This window comes from Corythoichthys intestinalis, chromosome 6 (assembly GCF_030265065.1).
Source record: "Corythoichthys intestinalis isolate RoL2023-P3 chromosome 6, ASM3026506v1, whole genome shotgun sequence".
In the NCBI taxonomy this organism is placed as follows: domain Eukaryota; kingdom Metazoa; phylum Chordata; class Actinopteri; order Syngnathiformes; family Syngnathidae; genus Corythoichthys; species Corythoichthys intestinalis.
In genome coordinates, this window is record NC_080400.1 from 2380830 (window position 1) to 2401461 (window position 20632).

Below are 20632 nucleotides of genomic sequence, written 5' to 3' on the forward strand. Positions count from 1 at the left end.
GACAGGAACTCACCAAAACAGACTCCCCCTTGAAAAATCCCCCAAAATCAACAGGAAGTGACCCAATTTTAACAGGAAGTGACCATGAAACAACAGGAACTGACCAAAACAAAGTCACCCTGAAATCCTCCAAAACCAACAGGAAGCGAGCCCTCCAAAAATCCCCCAAAATCAACAGGAAGTGGCCCAATTCAACAGGAAGTGACCCAAAAGTTACAGGAACTTGACCAAAACAGTCACCTTTGAATTATCCAAAATCAACAGGAAGTGACCCCGAAAATTTTTTCCAAATAAACAGAAAATGACCCAATTTTAACGAGAAGTGATCCAGAATCAATAGAAACTGGCCAAAATTAACAAAGTTGTCCTTAAATCATCCAAAACTAACAGGAAATGACACCCCCCCCAAAAAAAATCCTCCAAAATCAACAGGAAGTGGCCTAACATAAATAGGAACTCATCAAAACAGACTCGCCCTTGAAAAATCCCCCCAAATCAACAGGAAGTGACCCAATTTTAACAGGAAGTGACCATAAATCAACAGGAACTTGACCAAAACAGTCACTCTTGAATTATCCAAAATCAACAGGAAGTGACCCCGAAAAAAATCTCCAAATCAACAGGAAATGACCCAATTTTAACTGGAAGTGAACCGAAATCAAAAGGAACTGACCAAACAAAGACGCCCATTAAAGCATCCAAAACCAACAGGAAGTGACCCCAAAAAAACTCCCCAAATCAACAGGAACTTACCAAAATAAAGTCTCCTTAAATCATCCGGAACCAACAGGAACTGACCTCTAAATAAATTCCCCCGAAATCAATAGGAAGCGACCCAATTTTAACAGGAAGTGACCCCAAATCAACAGGAACTGAACCAAAATAAACAAAGCCGCCCATTAAATCATCCAAAACCAACAGGAAGTGAACCCCAAAAATTCCCCAGGTCAAGAGGGAGTGACCCAATTTGAACTGGAAGTGACCCAAAATCAACAGGAACTGACCAAAACAAACAAAGTTGCCCTAGACATATCCAAAAATCAATAGGAAGTGACCCAATTTTAACAGGAAGTCACTCGAAATCAACAGGAACAGACCAGAACAAACAAAGTTGCCCTTTAAATCATCCAAAACCGTAACCCCCAAAAATTCCCCAAATCAACAGGAAGTGAGCCAAAATCAACAGGTGAACCAAAATATACAAAACCGCCCGTTAAATCATCCAAAACTAACAGGAAGTGAGCCCCAAAAATTCCCCAGTGACCCAATTTTAACCGGAAGTGACCCAAAATCAACAGGAACTGACCAAAACAAACAAAGTTGCCCTTGAGATACCCAAAAATAAATAGGGAGTGACCAAATTTTAACAGGAAGTGACCCAAAATTAACAGGAACTGAACCAAACTAAACAAAGCCGCCTGTTAAATCATCCAAAACCAACAGGAAGTGAGCACCAAAAATTCTCCAGGTCAACAGGAAGTGACCCAATCTTAACTGGAAGTGACCCAAATCAACAGGAACTGGCCAAAACAAACAAAGCAGCCCTTTAAATCATCCAAAACCAACAGGAAGTGACCCAATTTTAACCGGAAGTGACCCAAAATCAACAGGAACTGACCAAAACAAAGTTGCCCTTGAGATATCCAAAAATAAATAGGAAGTGCCCCAATTTTAACAGGAAGTGAGCCAAAATCAACAGGAATCGAACCAAACTAAACAAAGCCGCCCGTTAAATCATCCAAAACCAACAGGAAGTGAGCACCAAAAATTCCCCAGGTCAACAGGAAGTGACCCAAAATCAACAGGAACAGATCAAAACGAACAAAATTGCCCTTGACATATCCAAAAATCAATAGGAAGTGAACCAATTTTGACAGGAAGTGACCCAAAATCAACAGGAACGGAACCGAAATAAACAAAGCCGCCTGTTAAATCATCCAAAACCAACAGGAAGTGAGCCCCAAAAATTCCCCAGGTCAGCAGGAGATGACCCATTTTTAACAGGAAGTGACCCAAAATCAACAGGAACTGACCAAAACAAACAAAGTTGCCCTTGAGATACCCAAAAATAAATAGGGAGTGACCAAATTTTAACAGGAAGTGACCCAAAATCAACAGGAACTGAACCAAACTAAACAAAACCGCCTGTTAAATCATCCAAAACCAACAGGAAGTGAGCCCCAAAAATTCTCCAGGTCAACAGGAAGTGACCCAATCTTAACTGGAAGTGACCCAAATCAACAGGAACTGACCAAAACAAACAAAGCAGCCCTTTAAATCATCCAAAACCAACAGGAAGTGACCCAATTTTAACTGGAAGTGACCCAAAATCAACAGGAACTGACCAAAACAAAGTTGCCCTTGAGATATCCAAAAATAAATAGGAAGTGCCCCAATTTTAACAGGAAGTGAGCCAAAATCAACAGGAATCGAACCAAACTAAACAAAGCCGCCCGTTAAATCATCCAAAACCAACAGGAAGTGAGCACCAAAAATTCCCCAGGTCAACAGGAAGTGACCCAAAATCAACAGGAACAGATCAAAACAAACAAAATTGCCCTTGACATATCCAAAAATCAATAGGAAGTGAACCAATTTTGACAGGAAGTGACCCAAAATCAACAGGAACGGAACCGAAATAAACAAAGCCGCCTGTTAAATCATCCAAAACCAACAGGAAGTGAGCCCCAAAAATTCCCCAGGTCAGCAGGAGATGACCCAATTTTAACAGGAAGTGACCCAAAATCAACAGGAACTGACCAAAACAAACAAAGTTGCCCTTGACTTATGGTAAATGCCCCAAAATTCCCCAAAATCAATCGGAACTGACCAAAATAAACAGAAAACCATCCATACACGATCAAAAGTCAACAGGAAGTGACTAAAAAAAAAAAGCCAAATCAACAGGAAGTGCTCTAAATCGTTCGAACTGACCCTGAAAAATAACGAAGTGACCCAAAATCCATACCAAACCACAAAAACCAGACTGATTTGCAATGTATCTCGTACATGGCCAAAATGGAGCTAGCTTGCCACGCTAATTTCGAACAGCGCTTGACGTCCAATCCGCTGCGACGGAACGTCAGAAAATCCCCATCGACGAGCATGAGCAAGAATCCCAAAGAGCACATTTGAACAGAGAGCCCCCTTCACGATCTGGCCGTGACAGGACAGGACAGGACAGGACAGGGCGTCCTTTCTCCGCCGTCCGTCATGTGCCCCCTCCCGTCTTTCTCTTTCCCTCCTCGGGCTTTTTCAAAACGCTCGCCAAGAAACACTAAAGTATTGTTCTTTCGCTCGTTCTTCTCCAACGTGTGTGGAGATACGCAACAACGCTTTTCACAGTTGACCCGTTATTTTGGCACCGAGAAAATAATTCCAATAATAATAATTGAGACCTGGTGCATTCTGGGTAGGCCACAAAATATAAACATGAACTAAAAAAGTGTGGCCTACATAACCCAGAATGCACCAGGTCTCAATGAACATGATTATTATTTTCTTTATAAAGTCTGAATTAGCATTTTTAAATTTTTCTCTATTATCCATTATTTTTTAAATATTTAATAATTGAGACAAGGTGCATTCTGGGTGATGTAGGCCAAAAAATATAAACATTTACTATACAAGTGTAGGCCTACATGCATCTCAAGGTGCATTCTGGGTGATGTAGGCCTACACTTGTATAGTGAATGTTTACGTATATTTATGCACCTTGTCTCAATTATTAACTCATGTCAACTTGCTCTTAACTCAAATTTTGTTCTCATCTCAAAAAAAAAAATCAAAACTTCAAGCTCTGCCCCTCTCAAAACTCAAACCTCCTAAAACTCACAAATCAAGGCACTCCTGACCCAAACTCTGCTTTGATTTCAAGGTGCTCAAATGATGCTTGTCTTCCAAAAACTCACATCACCTTGCTCATAACGCAAATTTTATTCTCATCTCAAAACAATAAAATGTCAAGACTTCAAGCTCCGCCCCTCAAAACTCAAACCTCCGAAAACGCACAAGTCAAAGCACCCGCAACGCAAACTCTGCTCTGATTTCAAGGTGCTAAACTGACGCTCATGTCTTCAAACACTCAACTTGCTTGTAACTCAAATTTTGTTCTCATCTAAAAAAAAATACCAAGACTTCAAGCTCCGCCCCTCTCAAAACAAACCTCCTAAAACTCACAAGTCAAAGCACTCGCAACGCAAACTCTGCTCTGATTTCAAGGTGCTAAACTGACGCACGTCTTCAAACACTCACGCCAACTTGCTCGTAACTTAAATTTTGTTCTCATCTCAAAAAAAAAAATACCAAGACTTCAAGCTCCACCCCTCTCAAACCTCCTAACACTCACAAGTCAAAGCACTCGCAACGCAAACTCAGCTCTGATTTCAAGGTGCTATACTGACGCTCATGTCTTCAAACACTCAACTTGCTTGTAACTCAAATTTTGTTCTCATCTCAAAAAAAAAAAATCAACTTCAAGCTGCACCCCGCTCAAAACTCAAACCTCCTAAAACTCACAAGTCAAAGCACCCGTAACGCAAATTCTGCTCTGATTTCAAGGTGCTCAACGAACACTCGCGTGTTCAAGTACTCACACCAATTTGCTCATAACTCAAATTTTGGTCTCATCACAAAAAATAAAATATCACGGCTTCAATCTCCTCCCCTCTCGAAACTCAAACCTCCCAAAATTCACAACTCAAGGCACTCGCAACTCAAACTGCTTTGGTTTCAAGGTGCTCAAATGTCCTCAGAAACTCCCGCCAACTTGCTAATAACTCAAATTTTGTTCATCCCAAAAAAGACTCCTAGCCCCTCCCCTCTCGAAACTCAAACCTCCTAAAACTCACAAGTCAAGGTAGTCGCGACCCAAATTCTGCTCTGATTTCAAGACGCTCAACTGACACTTGTCTTCCAGAAACTCATGATCAACTTGCTCATAACTCAAATTTTGTTCTCATCTCAAGCGCCCCGCCCCACATAATCAGACTTCAAGCCCCCCCCCCCCCTCGAAACTCAAAGCTCCCAAAAAATTCACAAGTCAAGGAACTCACAACCCAAACTCTGCTCTGATTTTAAGATGCTCAACTGATGCTAGCGTCTTACAAAACTTATATAAATTCAAATTTTGTTCTCATCTAAAAAATAAAAAAAAAATCAAGACTTTAAGCTCCACCTCTCTCAAGCCTCCTAAAACTCACAAGTCAAGGCACTCACAACCCAAACTCTGCTCTGATTTCAAGGCACTCAACTGAAACTCAAGTCTTCCAAAAACTCACGTCAACTTGCTCGTAACTCAAATTTTGTTCTCATCTCAAGCCCCTCCCTCAAAAAATCAGATTCAAGCTCCTCCCCTCTCAAAACTCAAACCTCCTATACCTCACAAGTCAAGGCACTCACAACCCAAACTCTGCTCTGATTTCAAGGTGCTCCACTACTGCTCGTGTCTCCAAAAAGTCAAACAATTTGCTCAAAACTCAAATCTTCCTTCTCATCTCAAGCCCCCCCCGCTCCAAAAAAATTTTAGATTTCAAGCTCATCCCCTCTCGAAACTCAAACCTTCTCAAACTCACAAGTCAAGGCACTTGCGACCCAAACTCTGCTCTGATTTCAAGGTGCTCAACCGATGCTCGTGTCTTAAAAACATATCAAGGCACTCATAACTCAAATTTTGTTCTCATCTAAAAAATAAAATCATGACTTCAAGCTCCTCCCCTCTCAAAAATCAAACCTCCTAAAAACTCACAAGTCAAGGCACTCACAATCCAAACTCTGCTCTGACTTCAAGGTGCTCAACCAATGCTCATGTCTTTCAAACACTCCTGTCAACTTTTGTTCTCATCTCAAGCCCCACCCCCCACCCCAAAAAAAATTCAGACTTCATCTTCCTCTCCTCTCAAAACTCAAACCTCCTAAAACTCACAAATCAAGGCACTCTCAATCCAAACTCTGCTCTGATTTCAAGGTGATCAAAAAAATTCATGTCAACTTCCTCACAACTCAGATTTTGTTCTCATCTCAAAGAAAAATATCAAGACTTCAAGCTCCTCCCCTCTTGAAACTTAAACTTCCTAAAACTCACAAGTCAAGGCACTCGCAACCCAAACTCTGCGCTGATTTCAAGGTGCTCGAACGATGCTTGTCTTCCAAAAACTTAGATCACCTTGCTCGTAACTCAAATTTCACTCTCATCTCAAAACAATAAAATGTCAAGACTTCAAGCTCCGCCCCTCTCAAAACTCAAACCTCCTAAAACTCTCAAATCAAGGCACTCACGACCCAAACTCTGCTCTGATTTCAAGGTGCTCAAATGATGCTTGTGTCATCCTAAAACTCACATCACCTTGCTCATTACTCAAATTTTATTCTCATCTCAAAACAATAAAATTTCAAGACTTCAAGCTCCACCCCTCTCATAACTCAAACCTCCTAAAACTCACAAGTCAAGGCACTCACATCCCAAACTCTGCTCTGACTTCAAAGTCCTCAACCAATGCTCATGTCTTCCAAACACTCGTATCAGCTTGCTCATAACTCAAATTTTATTCTCATCTAAAAAAAAAAAAAAACATTGACTTCAAGCTCCGTCCCTCTAGAAACTCAAACCAAAAACTCACAAGTCAAGGCACTCACAACCCAAGGTGCTCAACTCATGCTCGTGTCTTCAAGTACTCACGCCAATTTGCTCATAACTCAAATTTCATTCTCATCTCAATAAAATGTCAAGACTTCAAGCTCCGCCCCTCTCGAAACTCAAACCTCCTAAAACTCGCAAGTCAAGGCACTCACATCCCAAACTCTGCTCTGATTTCAAAGTGCTCAACTAATGCTTGTCTTCCAAAAACTCACATCACCTTGCTCATAACTCAAATTTTATTCTCATCTCAAAACAATAAAATGTCAAGACCTCAAGCTCCTCCCCTCTTGAAACTCAAACCTCCTAAAACTCACAAATCAAGGCACTCACGACCCAAACACTGCTCAGATTTCAAGGTGCTCAACTCAAGCTCGTGTCTTCAAGTACTCACGCCAATTTGCTCATAACTCAAATTTCATTCTCATCTCAAAACAATAAAATGTCAAGACTTCAAGCTCCGCCCCTCTCGAAACTCAAACCTCCTAAAACTCTCAAATCAAGGCACTTGCGACCCAAACTCTGCTCAGATTTCAAGGTGTTCAAATGATGCTTGTGTCTTCCAAAAACTCACATCACCTTGCTCATAACTCAAATTTTATTCTCATCTCAAAACAATAACATTTCAGACTTCAAGCTCCGCCCCTCTCATCACTCAAACCTCCTAAAACTCGCAAGTCAAGGCACTCACATCCCAAACCCTGCTCTGACTTCAAAGTCCTCAACCAATGCTCATGTCTTCCAAACACTCGTATCAGATTGCTCATAACTCAAATTTTATTCTCATCTAAAAAAAAATCGACTTCAAGCTCCTCCCCTCTAGAAACTTAGACCTCCTAAAACTCACAAGTCAAGACGCTCGTGACCCAAACTCTGCTCTGATTTCAAGGTGCTCAACTGATGCACGTATCAATGCACTCATAACTCAAATTTTGTTCTCATATTTAAAAAAAAAAATATCAAGACTTCAAGCTCTCCTCTTAAAACTCAAACACCCCCCACCCCCCCAAAAAAAACGTCTCAAATTCTGCTCTCATTTGAATTTGCTCGTATCTCGAAACCCTTTTAAATCGAGGCAAACGTTTTCTTTCATCTGCCGGTATTGGATGACTTCCACGCTTGTTATTTCTTCTCCAGTCGTCCTCAGACGCCATGTTAGAAGTTTGCTGCGCCCCCAAAATGGAGGAGACGACACAGTTTGTATGCGTGCATGCGCGGGAAGGGAGGGCTTAAAAAGAGAGAGAAGGGGGGGGGGGCTTATTAGAAATGCAAATTGCTTTCTCTCCCTCCTTCAGTGGCACTGCATGGAGCACCTGCTTTCTCGTGCGTGCGTGCACCCCCTTTTCGTCCCCCTTCTGACACTCGGGGAAATTGCGCGTGCACGTGCGCACACATTGAAGCCAAGGGAGGAAATAACTGGCCTTAAATTTGGATTGTGGATGAATTGAGCTTGACCTCAAAATGGGATAAATGCTCTTTTTATAGCCTTTTAACGCAATGGCACTCAAACATGAACATTCAATGTCGGGGCTTGTCATTGAAGTGAATTGGGCAATGTCAATGGCAAGCCAATCAGTAGAAGTAATAGTCACTTTTTTATTTATTTATTTTAAATGTTAAACGTTATTTTTGTTATTATTAAAAGTAAAAAAAAAACATAATTTGTTATTTTATAATATTTTTTAAATATTTATAATTTCATATTTTGATTTTGATTTTTTTTATTTTATAATAATTATAATTATTAGTATTTTCGAATAAAGTGGAAAACGCAAATTTTCTTATACATGTATTAATTTAATTACATGTATTTAAAAAAAAAACTTCAGTTAAAAAAGGAAAAACTGCAAATATATTGATTGGTAATTTTTAATTAAAACAAAACAAAAAAAGACTGGAAAAAAGTGAACGGTTAATATTATTATTTATATATTTTAATTCCATTTTATTTTCAATAGTTTAAATTAAAAAGGAAAAAAACTGCAAATGTTATATTTAAAATGTTTTTTTTTTGTATTAAAGCAAAAGTGGGAAAAATGACAAAAAAGTGAAGAATTGTTCATGTTCTCTTATTATTTATGTATTTTCCATTTTATTTTAAAAAGTTTCAATTTAAAAATGATAATATGTTCCCTATTTTATTCAAAGTGTTGTTGTTTTTTTTAATTAAAACACAAAAAAGGGAATTTTAAAAAATGTTCAATAATCATCAATTATTGATGTTATTTTTATCATAAACTATAATCATTTTTTTAAGCTTCAATTAAAAAAGAAAAAGCTTGCAAATATTCTATTTAATTTTTTTTTTTTTTAATAAAACAAAAAAATGAGTGGGGAAAAAAATGACAAAAATAGTGAGGAACAGTTAATATTCCCTTGTTATTTATGTATTTTAATTCCATTTTAAATAGTTTGAATTAAAAAATACTTATATTCTCTATTTTATTAAAATGTTTATTATTTTTTTAAAACACGAAAAATGAATTTTAAAAAAATGTTCAATAATCATCAATTATTGATGTTATTTTTATCATAAAATATGACTAAAAAATCTGTATTTTTAAAAAGCTTCTGTTAAAAAGGAAAAAACGGCAATTTTTCTTTTTACATTTTTGTTGTTGTTGTTAAAACAAAAAAACGAGTGGAAAAAATGACAAAAAAAGGTGAGGAACAGTTGATATTCTCTTATTATTTATGTATTTTAATTCCATTTTATTTTAAATAGTTTCAATTAAAAAAATGCTAATATTCTCCCTATTTTATTTAAAATGTTGTTTTTTTTTTAAAACAAGAATTTTAAAAAATTTTCAACAATCATCAATATTGATGTTATTCTTATCATAAAATAAATCAATTTTTAAAAAGCTTCTGTTAACAAGGAAAAAACTGCAAATATTATTTGTATTTAAAAATATATTTTTTTATTATTAAAACAAAAAAACAAGAGTGGAAAAAGATGACAAAAAAGTGAAAAACAGTTATAATTCTCTTATTATTATTTCCATTTTATTTTAAATAGTTTCAATTGAAAAAGGAAGAAAAATTGCTAATCTCTCTATATTTTATTTAAAATATTTTTTAAATTAAAACAAAAAAGGGAATTAAAAAAATGTTCAACAATCATCAATTATTGATGTTATTTTTATCATTAAATATAATTATCAATAAATCAATTAAACAGTTTCTTTTAAAAAGAAAAGTAAATATTCTATTCATTTAAAAAATATATATATATTAAAACACAAAAAAACAAGAGTGGGAAAAACTGACAAAGTGAAGAACAGTTAATATTCTGTAATTATGTATTTCAATTCCATTTTAAAGAGTTTAAAAAAGAAAAAAAATGCTAATATCTATATATTTTTTTATGTTTATTATTTTTTTGAATTAAAACACAAAAATAGGGAATTTAAAAAATGTTCAATAATTATCATGTTGATGTTATTTTATTCTAAAATAATAAATAAATATTATTATTTATCTTCCACTAGAGTGTTATAAGAGTGACCAGTGTATTCCAATTGTTATTTTAATTGTTTTTAATTTTACATAAAAAGATTTTATCACACCAAAATCCCAAAAATTAAGATGAAAAAAAAAACTTGCGTGTCAAGTTGAGAGAGTTCATTTGAATACATTAAAACAAAACAAAACAAAAAACAACAACATGTATGGTGCAAATTAATGACAACAGATATGTATGATACAACAAATAGTCATCAACCACTTATGTAGTTAATGTAATATATTTTGAGGCTTACGTCACCCAGAATGCACCAGGTCTCAATTATTAAAAATAATGTTTAAAAAAAAAAAAATACAATAATGATTTATAGTAAAGAAAAAAAAATAGTATAAGCCTACATGACCCAGAATGCGCCAGGTCTCATGGAGGCCAAAAAAACCCAAAAATTACTCACTTACCTACTTCATTTTAATGTAATTGCATTGACTTTGATTGGAATGTTGCCCCTACCAACATGGCTGCCTATAGGCCATTTTTGGAGAGATGATGCTTCTACTTTGAATTGAAATGAGTTCAACACTGGGAGACTTCCAATCCATTTGAAGAGAAAGGGTGACAAGAGCATGGAAGACCTTTCATCGCCCCTACCAAAGTGGCCAAAGGGCGGCCATGCTGGTAGGGGCAACATTCCTATCAAAGTCAATTACATTAAAATCAAGCCATAGCAAACTTATTTCTCAACCCATTTTTAAAAGCTTATTCAAATTATAGGTCAAACACAGTGTTATTTACTCAATGGCTGCCATTGACGGCCATAGACATCCAAACCAATTGGAGTGGGATGCTCGTCAGCAACGAGTGTCCCTCCAAGCTCAAATAGAGTGGACTTCAACGAGCGCTAAACTCACGGAAGAAGCCTGCTATTGTTAGCGATAGACGTCCAATCCATTTGAAGCGGGATGCTCGGCGGCGAAAGAGCATCCATCCGAATGAACGTCTAACCCTTCCACTTCAAACGGATTGGCCATCCACTAGTGATCAACTTATTTCAATTCACAGTAAAAGCGGGAAAAGAGCTTTCATCGCCCCTACCAAAATGGCCTCAGGGCAGCCATGTTGGTCGTGGCGATGTTTCTATCAGCGAATGAGCAAACATCCCTCCTACTTCAAATGGATTGGCCGTCCACTAGTAGTTAAAAAAAATTCAATTGACGGTAAAAGTATGAAAAGAGCTTTCATCGCCTCTACCAAAATGGCCTCAGGGCAGCCATGTTGGTAGGGGCGACTTCCCCAGCAGCGTATGAACAAACCCACTTCAAATGGATTGGACGTCCACTAGTAATAAGCTCATTTCAATTCACAGTAAAAGCGTGAAAACAACAACCATTTCATTGCCCCCACCAAAATAACCTCAGGGCGGCCATGTTGGTTGGGGCAACATTCCCATTAAAGTCAATGCGTTCCCATTAAAATCAAGTCATAACGAGCTTATTTCTCAAACGAACCTTTGTTTTTTTTTGTTTTGTTTTTTTAACTCAATGTCTGCCTCTGACGGGTATAGACATCCAATCTGTTTGAAGCGGGATGGGTGGCAGCAAATGAGCGTCCCTGAAAATGAACATGTATTCATTTGCTGCCAACCCTCCCACTTCAGGAATGGACGTCTAGTGATATACACATTGAAATTCACAGTTTAAAAGCTTTCCATCGCCTCTACCAAAATGGCATCAGGGCGGCCATGTTGGTAGGGGCGACGTTCCCATCAGCAAATGAACAAACCCTCTTCAAACTGATTGGAAATCCACTGGTCATCAACTCATTTCGATTTACAGTAAAAGCATGAAAACAAAAACAATGTCATCGCCCCTACCAAATTAACATCAAGGCGGCCATGTTGGTAGGGGCAACCTTCCCATTAAAGTCAATGCATTGCCATTAAAATCAAGTCATCATGAGCTTATTTCTCAAACGGACATTTGTTTTTGTTATTTTTTAACTCATTGTCTGCCACTGACGGGTATAGACGTCCAATTTGTATGAAGTGGGAAGCCTGGCAGTTGATTTTTGGGACGTTTACCGCCAACTCCCTACTGAAGTGTACATAACTCGCTTATTTCTCAACCCATTTTTCAAAAGATTCTTTAATTGGACGTCTAGTGCCGTCAAGTGCGGTGACTCGTTGCAAAGCCTCCACTTGACTTGGGGCCAAATTTGAGATACGAGCGCCGCCAGATGGAGACTCTTGCGTCATGATTCCTAGCGGAAAATAGGATTGCTTATAGTTTGAAAAGAAGAGCCGTGGATGATTGGTGGGCGGGGTCGATGGGGGTGCTAAATAGGCGGGAAGTGGATTTTTTTGTTGGGGGGGTATGCAGAAGGGGGGGGGGGGTGCTCCCATGCAGTCCATTTCTCATTCAACAAAACAAGTGAAGCGCCAAATTCCCAACAAGCAGCCTCCTTGTCTGCTGCGCGCGTGCATGTGCAGCATCCAAGCCCCCGCGCCCCCCACCACCGTGTCCATCATTTTTCACACGTCCAAAATGGCTGAGACGCCCCCGCCGGCCGAATGGCGCGCTCCCTTTCTGTCTGTCTGCGTGCGCGCTCCCGCTCGCTGTCATCTCGTCTTGTTTTTAATGGTCGAGGCGCGCAAACTAGTGCGCGCGCTTGCGATGTAAACCAAAACATGCACGGGGCGGTAGGAAATAACATGGCAAAATCACGTTTTGGGGGTGATGTGATGGCGAGCGCGCGTGTTTGTCTGCTTTGTCGCCAAGGAAGAAGAACCTGTAGCCCTCACCTGCCGCTCCGGCGGGAGGGAAAGATGAACGGATGAAAATAAAAAAGAAACTCACCTGCTTCCGTGCGCGTAAATCCGTTCGCAGCTCGCCCCGCTAATAATCAGCTTGTTGTGCGTTGCGCTCAAAAGACGCCAACGGCGCCAAATCCTCACAGACGTCCTCCTCTCTCTCTCTCCTCTCTCTCTCTCTCTCTCTCTCTCTCTCTCTTTTTTCCCCTCCCCCTCCCCTCCCAAATGGTCTCCCAGCAGGACATGGGCAAGTCTCACGCACGCGCGCGCACGGGATCACTCCCCTGCGGTTGCCCTTAGCAACGGTGAAGACCCTCTTGGCCCCACCCCTCTATCATTTGAACGTTATCTCCATATGGAGGATGACGAGGAGGAGGGTATAATCTCCTTCGATGCGCGCGCTAAAAATAAACAAGAAGAAGCCGAATTTGTCTGGAGAAAATAAAGCCCCCCCACACACCCCTGTTGACGCCATTGTTTGTGCGTGTGCATGAGAGAACAATGAGGCTGACTAAGAAAAGGGGGGTCGCCATCCTTTCAAATGGGAGGCGAAGAATCTCCCATAATTCCTCTCTGGTGTCTTCACGGCGTTCAACTGAGCGCGTCTTTCACGGATGCCGTTGATCACTGTAGACGTCCAATCTGTTTGAATTGGGAGGGTTGGCAGCGGATGAATGAAGCCACCTTTCCAGTTCAAGTGGATTGGACGTCTACTAGTGGTAAACTCATTTCAAGTCAAAGGCAGATGCATGAAAAGAGCGTTCATCGCCCCTACCTACATGGCTTCAGGGCGGCCATGTTGGTAGGGGCCATGTTCATTCTCTGACACCCTCCCACTTCAAACTGTTTTGACGTCTACAAGTGATGAACTCATTTCAATTGACAGTAACAGCATGAAAAGAGCTTTCATTGCCCCTACCAACATGGCCGCCCTGAAGCCAAGTTGGTGGGGGCGACGTTCCAATGAACAAATGAACAAATGTCCCTCCCACTTCTTACCTCAGATGGATTGACAACCGCTAGTAGTAAACTCATTTCAATTGACAGTAAAACCATGAAAAGAGCTTTCATTGCCCTTACTAAAATGGCCTCAGGGCGGCCATGATGGTAGGGGCGATGTTCCCATCAAAGTCAATGCATTGCCAACCAAATGAAGTAATTTCTATCTTATTTCTCAATTGAGCCTTTGTCTTTTTTTTTTTTTTTTTGTCTGCCATTAATGACGATAGATGTCCAAACTGGCCTCAGGGCAGCCATGTTGGTAGGGGCAATGTTCCCATCAACAAATGAACGATTTGCTGGCACCCTCCCTATTCAAACGGATTGGACATCTACTAGTGATGAACTGATTTCATTTGACAGCAAACGCATGAAAAGAGCTTTCATCGCCCCTACCAAAATGGCCTCAGGGTGGCCATGTTGGTAGGGGCAAAGTTCCCATCAAAGTCAATGCATAGCAATTCAAATGAACTATCATATTTCTGAACTGAAACTTTGTTTGTTTGTTTGTCTGTCTGCCATTAACGACCATAGACCTCCAAAATGGCCTCAAGGCGGCCATGTTGGTAGGGGCGACATTCCCATCAATGTATGAACAAGCGTCCCTCCCACTCCTTACTTCAGATGGATTGGACGTCTGCTGGTAATAAACTCATTTCGATTTACAGTAAAAGCATTAAAAGCGCTTTCATTGCCCCTACCATAATGGCCTCAGGGCGGCCATGTTGGTAAGGGCGATGTTCCCATCAACAAACGAACAAACGTCCCTCCCACTTCAGATGGATCGAACGTCTACTAGTAATAAACTCATTTCAAGTCAAAGGAAGACGCATGAAAAGAGCGTTCATCGCCCCTACCAACATGGCTTCAGGGCGGCCATGTTGGTAGGGGCCATGTTCACTCTCTGACACCCTCCCACTTCAAACTGTTTTGACGTCTACAAGTGATGAACTCATTTCAATTCACAGTAACAGCATGAAAACAGCTTTCATTGCCCCTACCAACATGGCCGCCCTGAAGCCAAGTTGGTGGGGGCGACGTTCCCATCAACAAACGAACAAACGTCCCTCCCACTTCAGATGGATCGAACGTCTACTAGTAATAAACTCATTTCAAGTCAAAGGCAGACGCATGAAAAGAGCGTTCATCGCCCCTACCAACATGGCTTCAGGGCGGCCATGTTGGTAGGGGCCATGTTCATTCTCTGACACCCTCCCACTTCAAACTGTTTTGACGTCTACAAGTGATGAACTCATTTCAATTGACAATAACAGCATGAAAAGAGCTTTCATTGCCCCTACCAACATGGCCGCCCTGAAGCCAAGTTGGTGGGGGCGACGTTTCAATGAACAAATGAACAAACGTCCCTCCCACTTCTTACTTCAGATGGATTGACAACCGCTAGTAGTAAACTCATTTCAATTGACAGTAAAACCATGAAAAGAGCTTTCCATGGCCGCCCTGAGGCCATGTTGGTAGGGGCGATGTTCCCATCAATGAATGGAAAAACATCCCTCCCACTTCAAATGGATTGGACATTTACTCGTGATAAACTCATTTCATTTGAAAGCTTTCATTGCCCCCATCAACATGACCTGACTGGCAGCCATTTTAGTAGGGGCAAAATTTCCATCAAACTCAATGCATTGCCATTAAAATGCAGTCATAACTTGCTTATTTCTCAACCAAACGTTTGTTTTTGTTTTTGTTTTTTAAAGTCATTGTCTTCTATTGATGGCCATAGACGCCAGCCCTCCCACCTAAAAAAGATTGGACGTCTACTAATGATAAACTCATTTCAAGTCAAAGGCAGGTGCATGAAGAGCGTTCAATGCCCCTACCAAAATGGCGTCACGGCAGCCATGTTCCCATAAACTTTCATCTGCTGACACCCTCCCACTTCTAACGGATTGGACGTCAGTTTTTGATAAACTCATTTGAAGTCAACACAGAAGCATGAAAGCAACACGGCCTCAGGGTGGCCATGTTGGTAGGCGCGACGTTCCCATCAATGAATGAATAAACATCCCTCCCACTTCCCACTTCAGATGGATTGGACGTCCCTTGCCCCTACCAATATGGCCTCAGGTTGGCCATGTTGGTAGGGGCGACGTTCCTATGGACAAATGAACAAATGTCCCTCCCACTTTAAATGTATTGGACTTAATAACCTCATTTCAAATGACAGTAAAAGCACGAGAAGAGCTTTTCACCCATACCAAAATGACCTGACGGGCGGCCATATTGGTAAGGGCATAATTCCCATCAAAGTCAATGCATTGCCAGTAAAATGCAGTCATAAGGTGCTTATTTCTCAACTGAACCTTTGTTTTTGTATGTATTTTCAACTTATTGTCTGCCTTTGACCGTGCTAGATGTCCAATCCGTTTGAAGTGGGAGGGATGGCAGTGAATGAACTAGTGTTCCTGTTGGTTTTGGGACATTTATTGGTAACTTCCTGGTAATTATTAGGCATTTTAGCTCACTTCCATTTCATTTTGGGTGACTTCCTGGTATTTTCTAGGCATTTCAGGTCACTTCCTTTGGATTTTGGGCCACTTCCTGTTATTTTTTAAGGCATTTTAAGTCGCTTCTATTTTATTTTAAGTTACAGTACTTCCTGTAAATTTAAAGTCACATCCTGTTAATTTTGAGGCATTACAGCTAACTTCCATTTGATTTTGGCTCACTTCCTGTTAGTTTGGGGGCATTTCAGGTCACATCTTTCTGATTTGGGTCACTTCCTGTTAATTTAAAGTCACATCCTGTTAATTTCAAGTTATTACAGCTCACTTCCTTTTAATTTAGGGTCACTTCGTGTTGATTTCCAGGCATTTCAGCTCATTTTGGGTCACTTCCTGTTAATTTTGAGCCATTTCAGCTCACTTCAATTCAATTTTGGATCATTTCCTTTTATTTTAGGTTCACTGTCTGTTCATTTTGAGGCATTTTAGGTCACTCGCATTTCATTTCTGGTCACTTCCTTTTAATTTAGGGCCACTTTCTGTTAGTTTTGAGGTATTACAGCTCACTTCCATGGGATTTTGTTAATTTTTGGGGCATTTCAGTTCACTACTGCCCAATTCGGGTCACTTCCTGCTAAGTTTGAGGCATTTCAGGTCACTTCCATTTGATTTTGGGTCACCTATTTTTAATTTTTAGGCATTTTAGGTCATTTCTTTTTGACTTTGGGTCACTTCCTTTTAATGTACGGTCACTTCCTGTTCATTTAGAGGCATTAGAGCTCACTTCCATTTTATTTGGGGTCACTTCCTGTTAATTTTTTGTCACATCATGTTAATTTCAAATTATTGCTGCTCACTTCCATTTGATTTTGAGTGACCTCTTTTTAATTTAGGGTCACTTCCCGTTGATTTTGAGGCATTACAGCTCACTTCCTTTTGATTTTGGGTCACCTCCTCTTAAATTAGGGTCACTTCCTGTTCATTTTTTGGCATTAGAGCTCACTGCTGTTTTATTTTGTGTCATTTCCTGTTAATTTTGAGGCATTTCAGCATATTTTGGTTCACTTCTTGTTAGTTTTGAGGCATTTCAGCTCACTTACATTTAATTTTGAGTCGCTTCTTCTTAATTTGGGGTCACTTCCTGTTAATTTCGATGCATTTTAGGTCACTTCCTTATGTTTTCAGACATCCCACTTCAAATAGATTGGACGTCTCCTAGCGACAAACCCATTTCAATTCACGGCAGACGCCACATAATCATCATCAAAGGCACTGAAAGCGTTCGTATATATGAATTCATGCAAAATGGAGGAAAGCACAAGAGCCAGAACATGAGGGGGCGTGTTGTTGACCTTCTGAAGATGATGTGACCTGACATCAACCTTCCTCCTCATCATCCTCATCTTTCCTTACGGTGAGGATGAAGAACAAACCAGTGATGTTCATCCAGTCAAAGTGGATCAGCCGGCTAGCACCGTGCAATGGCAGCCGTTGAGTTAAGAGGCTCCAAAAAGACCAATTTTAGGTCAACGGGGTCTTGAAACCATTCCTCGACTATCAAAATAGTTGTCTATTGACTTTATAGTTAATTATTGGTCGGTTAGTCGATTCAACATGGCACCCTTAACACACACACACAGAATAGTTAATCTCCACTTAATGTATTAGCGGTACTATGCCTTTTCCAGACACGTGCACCAAGCACACGCTAATCTCGCCTAATAACACTAACGCCTTTTATATCAGCAGTCTGAAAATGTTCAGTACATATTTGAGCCGACGCAGATCGTGAAAAGCATCAGCATACGATAGCTAAAGGCTGCTAATTAGCACGAGTACGATAGCATCGAATTCACCATAAGATCGCGCTAGCAACGAATGTTCAGGACATGCCTCTTTTCTTTTTTTTCTTTTTTTTTAACTTTTAACTCATTGACTGCCACGCCTTGAACAAGTCATGTGACTTCCTTGTTGATATTTATGGTACTTAGGTGTCGCTTTTTGTTGATTTTGGGTCACTTTCTGTACATTTAGCATGTTTTTTCTGTTGATTCTAGGACATTTGCAGGTCACGTCCAGTTTATTTGTCACTTCCTGTTGATTTCGGGGCACTTCCTGTTAATTTGGGGGTATTAACAGGTCACTTCCTGTTAATTTCCATTCACTTTGTGTTGAATTTTGGGGCATGTCCAGGGTACTTCCTGTTGATTTTGGCTCACTTCTTGTCGATTTGAGGGAATTTCCAGGTCACTTCCTGTTGATTTGGGGGCATTACCAGGTCACTTCCTGTTGATTTCCATCCCATTCACTTTCTGTTGAATTTGGGGGCATTTCCAGGTTGCCATCGCTTTGATTTCAGTTGGTTTTAAGGCTATTATGGGTCACTTTCTGTTGTTTTTTGGGGGGGACATACTTTGGAAATCAATTAGAGTGATTGGAGTTATTTCATATTTAAAACATCTTGAAGAAACTAGAAACTGCAATTTCTGGAGAAATTACTCTGGGTCTTTGCTGTGTGGAGAAACAAATCTTAGCCCCACCCAGGTTGGTTTGGGGACATTTCAGGGACAATGTCAGGTCACTTCCTGTTGATTTTGGAACATATGGGGGGCGTGTCCTGGTCATATCAGGTCATTTTGGGACATTTGGGGGACGTGTTCTGGTCATATCAGGTCATTTTGGGGGCGTGTCCTAGTCATATCAGGTCATTTTAGGGACATTTGTGGGCGTGTCCTGGTCATGTCAGGTCATTAGGGGACATTTGGGGGCGTGTCCTGGTCATATCAGGTCATATAGGGACATTTGGGGAGCGTGTCCTGGTCATATCAGGTCATGTGGGGACATTTGGGGGACACGTGCTATCTATATCTGGTCATTTCCTTTTGATTTTGGGACGTAGGGTTTTTTTTGCCATTTAAAATGAATGGAAAAAGTTTGGACGTCCATGGCCGCGAATGGCATCGACTAGCATAGGCGTCAATGAAATTCAAGTACATTGGCATCAATATAATGGACAAACATGCCCGTCAATAGCATTAAACAACGTAAATGTCACTGGAAAGGAATGGGAAATTTGGACGTCCATGGCCGTCAATGGCAGTGCCCTCCATAAGCGTCAATGGAATCGGGGACGTTTCGGTGACACGTCTTATTAATATCTGTTCATTTCCTGTTGATTTGGGGACATTGTTTTTTTGCCATTGAAAATGAATGGGAAAAAATTTGGACTTCCATAGTTGTCAATGGCATCGACTTACGTAGGCGTCAATGAAATCCAAGTACATTAGCATCAATTTAATCAACAAACATGGCCATCAATGGCATTCAACAAAGTAAATGCCATTGGAAATGAATGGGAAATTTGGACGTCCATGGCTGTTAATGGCATCGACATCCATATGCGTCAATGGAATACATGTACATTGGCATCAATAGAATGGACAAACATGCCCGTCAATTCCATTAAACAAAGTAAATGCCATTTGAAATGGTTGGGAAATTTGGACGTCCATGGCCGTCAATGGCAGCACCCTCCATAAGCGTCAATGGAATAGGGGACGTTTTGGGGGGACGTGTTATTGATATCTGGTCATTTCCTGTTTATTTGGGGACATTTTTTTTTTTGCCATTGAAAATTAATGGGAAAACATTTGGACTTCCATGGCGGTCAATGGCATCAATGCAATGTAAATTTAATTGGAAATTCCATTGGAAGTAAATGGGAAATTTTCCCATTAGAAATGAATGGGAAAGTTTTGGGCAAATTTCCGGGGAATTGTAAATTTTTTTTTTTCCAAATTCTGTATACAACTTTTATGCCCCTGACCGTCCCGGAATTTTTGATGTCCAAATGGTCAAAAAATTGTGACATTTTGAAAAAAATTTGTTTTTTTTTATTTAGAAAAATCAGCGTTTACGAGCGAGCGGAAAATGTTTCGGGGTCGTCCGAAAAGTTCCGTGCGTCGCGTGAAAATTCCGGTCGTTTCGATATTCGAACAGTGCCAATCGGTGAAATGGTTCGGGCTGTGCTGCGCGGCCTAAGAAATCCCATTAAAAAAAAAAAAAAAACACCCAGAATAACACTATCTGGGTTTTTTTTTTTCAAAGACCCAGATAAAAATTTGGCTAAAGTTGCAGAACAACACTATCTGGCCCTTTCCCATAGGGAAAGACCCAGATTTAAAAAAAAACAACAACAACAAAAAAACTGAATAATACAATCTGGGTACTTAGAAAACACAGAATATTTGATTTTTTTTTTT

General features: G+C 40.0%; 1 protein-coding gene across 1 annotated transcript in view; it reads right to left on the reverse strand.

The window, feature by feature from the left end:
* si:ch211-137a8.4 (sodium/potassium/calcium exchanger 1) overlaps positions 1–13095 on the reverse strand; it is a 36928-nt gene extending 23833 nt beyond the window's left edge. The window contains exon 1 of the mRNA XM_057838607.1: positions 12953–13095. The gene's annotated coding sequence lies outside the window, so the exon portion shown is untranslated. The remainder of the gene's footprint in view (positions 1–12952) is intronic.
* Positions 13096–20632: the final 7537 nt, after the last annotated feature.